Raw genomic sequence first — 8,973 nt, 5'->3', positions numbered from 1 at the left:
GATACGTCTGTCACTATCATTGAATAAGAAAACGATGATAGAGATTTTCTTCAAAATCTCATCGAATTTTCTGTCATGACAGAACGTGACAGTGTTGTGATCATCGTAATTACTAGGTCATTTAATGCTATTAAAGTTACATGTACCGAGGAAATCTTAATATATTCACTCTACCGATTACATACGGTTGTTTGCTTAAATTCATCTAAATCAGTTAGAAATGCTGATGTCAAAACCGCATAAGAATTATTCTCATGAGTGCTTGATCATTGAAAAATGACAAGAATGCTAATGATCGGTCGCTTCGTCTCGTGATAGTGAGAGGATCTGTTTTCTCATCGTCACATGACGGCCGTGATATTTATCAGCTTTGCTCCGTGTAGACATTATCGATCTACTACTACGCACAGCAACGTCCAGCATTCAAAGCAGCCCTGCCGTCAGCAACCATTATGTTTTTTTTCATCCTCACTGATCAGTTCGTTTCAAGTGGAGGAAAAGGGTGTGTGGTTTTTTTTTGCGTTTATATTCGGTCATTTGATGACTTATTGTATTAAAAGCGTGTACATTACAAGCGTAAAATGCCGGCAACTGCGGAGGAGAAACGGCGGAGCCGGGAAGCCATTCGGCGCTTCCTTAATAAAAAAAACAGGTATTATATCCTCACTGGCGCTCCACCACCATTTTGTGATTGTCGAACAAACAGTGACTCAGTAGAGTAGTTTGGGTGATACGGACCCCTGAGGTGAAATGGACGGTATTTAATTAACCGTCCTTGTTTAATGAGTTGTACTAATCGAACTGCTTCTTCCTTACTACCAATAGCAGCAACATCAGGCTACTGGTTCAGCAAACTCAAACGGAGGAGAACGGCCGGTGATCCCGGGGCGGCGTCCGAGCACTAGAAGCCACCCGGAAGATAGCCAACAGCAGGCCACTGGTTTGCGAGGAAGAAGCCCATTTGCGATGGGATGCCCTCTAAGTGAACCGACTCTAGCGCCTGGTACATCGATTATTCCAGGGCGACGCCCGAGCACAAGAGGCCACCCGGAAGATACCCAACAGCAGGCCACCGGTTTGCGCGGAAGAAGCCCATCACGTACCCGAGCTCAACTAGTAAGTGAACCAACTCTAACACCTAGTAAGCTGATCATTCCAGGGTGACGTCCGAGCACTAGAAGCCTCCCGGAAGACAGCCAAAAGCAGGCCTCCAGTTCACGAGGAAGAAACGCATCTGTCCTCGTGTGCCCACTATGTACCCGAGCTCAACTGGAAGGTGAACCGACTCAAGCGCCAAGAAGGCCGGTCATTCCAGGGCGACGTCCGAGCACTAGAGGCCACCCAGACGATAGCCAACAGCAGGCCACGTGCTTGTTGGGAAGAAGCTCATTTGTTCTCAAAAGCCCTCCAAGTACGCAAACTCAACAGAAAGGCGTACCGACTCACAGTGGACACCGTTCATACAAATCTCGGACAAAAATCCAAAAGTTGTCTGAATTTGATGGAAATTTCATATTGTAGTGATTTTTGGATGCTGCGTCCGTTTTTGATGTTTTTACTTTAAGTGGCGATCCATAGAGTACGTCACGCTATATTGAGGGAAAATCAGCCCTCCTCTCTCCTCTTTCAATGCATTTTGCTTAGACTTAATACATTGTTTGTCAAAGATTCTTCATGTCCCCCTCCCCCCTTAGGGCGTGACGTATTTTATGGACGCCCTCTTATCACCTTACTTGAAACCGCTTGAAAAACGGTTTTTTACCCGAGACGCGCAAGGTCGAATGTCATACAATTTATCATTAACAATATCTGTATATGTGTGTGTGTGTGTCTGTGTGTGTGTGTGTGTGTGTGTCTGTGTGTGTGTGTGTGTGTGTGTGTGTGTGTGTCTGTGTGTGTGTGTGTGTATGTGTGTGTGTGTGTGTGTGTGCCTCTGTGTGAGTGTGTGTGTGTGTGTGTGTGTGTGTGTGTGTGTGTGTGTGTGTGTGTGTGTGTGTGTGTGTGTGTGTGTGTGTGTGTGTGTGTGTGTGTGTGTGTGTGTGTGTGTGTGTGTGTGTGTGTGTGTGTGTGTGTGTGTGGCTTTTCCAGGAAAAAAACTTCTCGGATATTCGGAAAATCGACGGAAATTTTACTCAGTCTGGTCTATACTACTAGCATCAGAAACACAATAGTTAAACCCTTTGCATTGTTATATAAATTTTCTTAAAAAGAACAGACATACTAGGTGGTTTGCACGTTCTGGGCAGTTATTAAGAGGTGAAGTCGTTATTAATTTTTGATAAGAAAAATTATAGTAAGCCTGAATTCGAGCCCAGCGATGAGAGCGATGACAGTTAAATGAAGTACATCAATATGGTTTGAGAGTAAATAAACGTATTTGAGGATAATAACCCTATCTTTTTTTTTTCTAAGACATATCAAAATTTTCATCGTCAAACATCATCTCTATGAAAAGTGGACTATTAAAAATCAAAGCATCACAAAATCCTTTTGTGTTACAAACTACCATGCGTCTCCACTGTTTTTTTTTTTTTGAAAAATCGTCTCCAAAGTTTTTTTCTTTTTTAAATGATACCTTGGGGCAAAAAGGGGCAAAACAAGATGTACAGTTCCAAAAAGAACAATAATTTTCATCATTGTGCACTACAAGCGATCTTTTCGAACTGTTTCGAAAAAATGTGCAAACTCCTTAAACATTAAGATTTGCAATTTTCTGCATGCCTTATCATCAATAGTCGAATGTAGGAAAGAGAAGGAAGACTTGAATTGGATAAATGGAATGGCAAACATAAGCTGGATGGAAAACCTTCAAATTAAAACCATTTTGACCCAAATCGGAAATATAGTTGAAAAGATATATTCATATCAATGACAGAGGTTTGCTGTTGTTTTATTAAGCAAATTCTCACAGTATTTCTCGACCTTCTCACCTTTGAATAGCTGCTAAAAAAATAATTTTCTTTATAATGTTGTGATATTGTGGGAAAACTTTATTCAATATGTATGTAAAAATAAAAAAAATTCAAACCATTGAAAACCAAAAAAATATTTTTTGATTTAAGTCCAGCTTGGCGCCATTGTGCGACTGTAGCACCTGGAAGGCCGGTTATTCGACGTCGTCGTTGGAACACACGAGGTCGGCGGAAAATTCTAGCTCATCGAGCAGATAAAGAAGGTAGTAAGGGGCAGGTAAGTGTACAACTAGACCATATCATTCACATTCGCATTTTGATTGCAACAGATTTCCCTTACACATACAAATTTTTCAAAACTATAGGACCGTAAAGTGATCTTCACTATACTACTACTGCTGCTATAATACGAAGCACAGTATAAGTTTTATTTTCTTTTTTTTGTTATCTCATTAATATCAGCAACACCCGCAACCACATTCCAGTCGAGAATCTACGTCAGCAGAAGCAGCACGAATCAGGAAGCCGGAAAGCACACACACAGAAGATACTACGGCAACAGAAGGACCAGGGAAATCTGACAAAACCTGCGCGTCGACTAGCACCAATCATAGACGTACACAAGTAATTATTGTCGTAATAAGGTTTTGCAGTTCAATAGCACTGCATAGGGCCTGTTCATAAACTACGTAGACAGTTTTTTGGGATTATTGAACCCCCCTCCTCCCTCTGCTTAGAAAATTGTCCATACATTTTTTTTTAATTTGTTTGGGCCGTGGATAATTGTCGACCCCCCTAAACTGTCTACGTAGTTTATGGACAGCCCCATACGTGGACTTAGTCAATTTTTTCTTGGGTAGATTTTCTCGATAATTTTTAAGATTGCAGTGAGATGTAAACCACACTTCTGCAATGTCCGCGAGCAACATCCTTTCACCACGCATTTCCTGAACAATTTACAAATTTAAATTAGGAAATCATAACATTTTTTTTTCTTTTGTAAAACCTTCTAATTGCTTGTAAATAGTACCACTAAACTGTCAAAAAGTTCATACGATGAACACTGAGTTTATTTGTGACGTCACACTGCAGTACCTAATTACGTTTTCCATCAGGCCTACTCTACGAGTCGACTCAAACGGAGAGTCACCTCGCAAGTGACTGAACTCATAGAAATGGGCTGAACTTTGGCACTTACTAATACATTGTGATATAGGTCGCTTTATGTGCACATACGATTGAATTTGAACCGTCCATTAATAACATCAATTTGGGTTGCGGTCAGTTGATAGTTATTTGATGACATTGATGAAGATAATTTTATACGAAGAGTTACGTCTGTTTTCCTGTGATACAACATTAAATTTGATTTTCTCGCTGCAGTGCAAACAGTCCCCATTGCGATGTTACAATAATGTCCAAAACTTATGCTGTTGAAACCATTATGTGACAGTACAAATCTGATCTCTTTTAGGGTATTTGGGATTCCTCTATTCTAACTATATAGAAATGTTACCCTTCTGATTTCAATATTATCATGCTTACTTTTACATTTCTATCGTTTTATTCAGTTACCATCAATACCAGAAAATGAAGAATCAGAACAAACAGATCACTTCTCGGTGGTGAAAGTGGAGCTGACCGAAGTTGATGTTCCAGGTGAAGAGGTAAGATACTTGTTTGCATTGGACACTGGAGTCGCTTTCTGCGCGATTTTACTTTTATGCCGTGTTTTATGCGTTTTGCTCCCGAAAGATGCTTTTTACGCAGTAATCATAAATAGTACAAGATACCTATGTAAATCAGAATCATGCATTTGAAAATATTTTACCGGTTAAAAGTACTCTATTGTACGCGGCGTATATGTTGTGCGTTAAACTGGCTATTAAATAAATACTATAAACGAATGGTAACTCAAAATGTAGAAATATTCTATAAATAGTTCAGATTATACCCCATTCAGCAAATTTACAATTAGGATTTTAGCAGGGAAAAACACCAGACGCGGACGATCTACGACTTCTAAATTCAACATGGTAAATCAACGTATTCAGGATATGACGAAAACTATCAACCAGTTAATAGACCAAAACATGGAAAACAAAATCATTTTGGAAGAATACGATACGATCAAACTTCTGCTCTACATAGACAGCGTAAACAGCATTTTAGTCGAGATTCAAGACACAATTTTGAGAGCAAAAATCACCCTACCCAACAACAAAATATTAACATTGCAAGAAATTGTTTGGATAGAATCAACTCTAAACGAACAAGGAATTAAGACAGATTTCCCGGAACAGGCTTTACTATACGTAACACCAAAAATCGCAGCAAAAGGTAATTCACTACTTCAGATACCCCAACTGCAGAAAACGTCATCACAACTCATCCAGATCTTACCACTCGTCGTAAAGGGCACTATAATTATTGATGCTCCATTGCATGTGATTAAATCCGAGACCAACTGGTTCAAAACAGATAAATCAGAGAACTTCATCCAACCTATCACCGAGCTGAAAATCCTTAATGATGAATGCATACTTAATATCATTACAGGAGTAAGTAGTAAATGCAACGTGGTAGAAGAACGTAACACATTTGTCAACATGGTGGCAAATAACAAAATTCTGAAATTGTTAATGCACAAAATGTTTATCTATCATCAGACTGTGGACCCCAGCACCGAAACTTTACTGGCAACTTCCTAATAACATTCGAAAATGAAGTATACTGTCAAATGACAGTTCTGATTTTGTAGAGACAGAGATAGAAACAGTAGCATGAAGATATCTGTTTCATCTGTAAGGTTTCATGGAATAAACCATTCTAACGAGTCGTCACTCTTGTTTCGACTACCAACCTAGAATCACCTCTTTAAGACTACGGTCATCCGAAATCAACCCAGGCATTTAACCTTTACTAATTAGCTTTCCTTTCATCAGTGAACATAACAGTTTGGCGACGACTGGTGAATTTTTTTTTCGCGTTTGTGAAAAGTAATAGTGCAAGAGGAAAATAAAAGTCAAAGGCATCTATACCGGATAACCAGTAGGTAGAAACAATTTTCGGATCCATATTTCATCTCGGTGCGGTGGAAGTACCACGAACAGAGATCTTATTCCCGTCGTGGAGCAGCATCAAATTCCCGGGAGAGGTTCAACCCAAGGCACGAGTAATTAAATACGAATCTGCGGCCGGAATTGTAGTGCATCTATACCTGCAAACACCATCCGGTAAAGTTCATTGCCCTACTGTAAGTACAAAACAGCTACAATTAAAGCCAGCGTGGTTCATCTGTTCTACAACTCAGTAATAGTTCCATTCTGTTAGCTGAAAGCGATTCAGAGCCAATCGGAAACGGTCCCATTCGTGTTGCCTTTCAACGAGAACAAGACAGCAACCGTTACAAGAGAACCTCTAATACAGCGATACGATACACGAAGTTTTTAGAAGGCAAACCGGGAAAGGTTTACGTTGTGTTTTCCGGTTAAAATCCTGCCGTGGTGATAAGTTCACATTTACGGTAGCTGGTGAGCCCTGAATCAATCTGGTGAGTCAACTTTTTGTAATTTCCCTTTAGTTTATTCAGCCATTACAGTGACTAAGTAAGCTCAAACCTCTTGCTAATTTAAAATGGCGAATGTGAATGTGTCAGCCACTATTGAACCCTACCGTAAGGGTATGGCTTTCGGGGAATGGGTTAAACGATTGGAATTTTATTTTTCCTTGAACGATGTTGCCGCTGATGCAAAGAGGGCTTATTTTGTAACCCTCAGTGGGCCGGTTATATTTCATGAACTAAAGCTATTGTTCCCAACTAGCAATTTAACCGCGGTGTCCTATGAGGACATATTGCCAAATTACGGACCAGACTAGATAAAACTGAATCTGACCTGATCCAAAGACTAAAATTTAATAATCGTATGCAACAGCCGGATGAAACAGTTGAAGACTTTGTTCTGTCTGTGAAATTACAGGCAGAATTCTGCTCTTTTGGAGATTTTAAAGATCTTGCAATTAGAGATCGTATTTTAGCTGGGGTCCGCGAAAAATCCCTTCGGGAAAGGTTATTAAATGAAGATAAACTTACCCTTGCGACCGCAGAGAAAATTATCGCGACATGGGAATTGGCCGGGAAGAATGCAAAAAATCTTAGTAGTACCAACGAAGACCGGAACGGTCAAGTTGCATCATTGTCACATCCGTCTCCAAAATTTGGATCAAGTATGAATAAGTTGCTGGAAGTCTATAACACAGCTAATACAAGTAATAGGGAGGAACAAAGGAACTTCACCTCGGGTTCCTATCAAAGAACGACTGGGATATAAGCCATACGCCCGAAAATTCGACGACAACGGTAGATCCAGAGGACAGAGCTGGAGGAAGACTGAGAAGTTTCGACCGGGTGAGTGGAGGCAAAAGCTGAGCTATGCGGACATGACCTGCAATTTCTGCGGGGTTAAGGGGCATATAAAGCGGAAATGCTTCAAGTTAAAAAACAGGACCAAGTGAAGATCGCCACATCTCAGATCTTTTAAGCCGAATGCAGACGGAAGACTCGGACAGCGACGATGGAGACACAGGTGAATTACAATGCATGATGGTTTCTTCCATTAATAAAATAAGTGATCCATGTCTAATTGTATTAATTGTTGAGGGTAAAACATTAAAAATGGAAGTTGATTGTGGGTCTTCCGTGTTGGTAATAAGTAAAAGTCAATATTGAATATTTCGATTGCAAAGGTGACAAAGAGCGACGATTTTTTACAGAATATTATACTATTTATGAACAATGGTTGGCCAGCAAAGCTCGATAAGCGTTTCGTGGATGTATTCTCCAATCATCAAGACTTGGAAATGGTGGACGACTGTTTACTTTTTCAGGACAGAGTTATAATACCGCAGGAAATGCAGGATGATGTTTTAAAACTTTTACACGCAAACCATTCAGGAATTGTGAAAATGAAGCAGTTGGCTAGGCGCACAGTGTACTGGTTTGGAATCAACAAACATATTGAACGATTTGTTTCAGGTTGCGATATTTGCAACAGCATGGCAATTGCTAATATACCAAAAATAACATCACAGTGGACGCCTACAGCTAGACCATTTAGTAGAATACACAGAGATTTTTTTCATTTTAATCACCACACCTTTTTGTTAATAGTAGATAGTTTCTCTAAGTGGGTGGAAATAGATTGGATGAAAAAAGGTACTGATTGTGGAAAAGTTTTGAAAAAGTTAGTGGCATTTTTTGCTCGTTTTGGTTTACCTGACGTTTTGGTTTCTGATGGTGGTCCTCCATTCAATTCTTACGCCTTTGTGGATTTTTTAAGAAGACAAGGTATAAATGTACTTAAGAGCCCACCCTATAATCCATCAAGTAACGGGTAAGCGGAAAGATTAGTTCGGACCGTTAAAGAGGTTTTAAAGAAGTTTCTACTGGAGCCTGAGATGTTGGTATTGGATTTAGAGGATCAAGTCAATTTATTTCTGATAAATTACAGGAACAATTGTTTGACGTGTGATGGTGAATTTCCATCAGAGAAAGTATTATCGTATGTTCCTAAAACGCTAATAGACTTACTCAACCCTAAAAAGCAGTATAAAAATCAACTAATACCACAGCCACCTGATGACGTTGAAACGTCAAATGACGTTTTGAGTGCTAATAATCAAATTAATGACTCTATCGACAATCTGACAGCTGGTGATACGGTTTGGTACAAAAATAACAACCCATATCACAATGCTCGTTGGTCAAAAGCCGTTTTTATAAAACGATTTTCCAAAAATATTTTCCAGGTGGAAACGGAAACTGGAAGCGTTCGCCTATTGGCTCATCGAAACCAGCTGAGGAAGACTACTGACAGGCAGTCATCAAGACCCAATGTAACATTGTCTCTAAAAAACCGTGAAGACAGGTTGTCGAATGGCAGCAACGAGGAGCAGTTCAGGGATTTTCCGGAGATTGTTAAAGATTCGACCAAGAAGAGTCGGAAAAGGAAACATCCCGATATTTTGCCAAATTCTCTTTCTAGTATAAGGCGCTCGAAGA

General features: G+C 39.8%; 1 pseudogene; it reads left to right on the top strand.

Annotated features, from left to right (window-relative positions):
• Positions 1–6,548: 6,548 nt before the first annotated feature.
• LOC135696881 (uncharacterized) lies at positions 6,549–7,427 on the top strand (annotated as a pseudogene).
• The last annotated feature ends 1,546 nt before the right edge of the window (positions 7,428–8,973 follow it).

The sequence above is a fragment of the Ochlerotatus camptorhynchus genome, unplaced genomic scaffold (assembly GCF_037179485.1).
Source record: "Ochlerotatus camptorhynchus isolate MF236.1 unplaced genomic scaffold, CSIRO-AGI_Acam_v1.1 ptg000007l, whole genome shotgun sequence".
Classification (NCBI taxonomy): Eukaryota; Metazoa; Arthropoda; class Insecta; order Diptera; family Culicidae; genus Ochlerotatus; species Ochlerotatus camptorhynchus.
The sequence above is the reverse complement of the archived record's forward strand: the minus strand, read 5'-3'. Positions and strand labels throughout refer to the sequence as shown.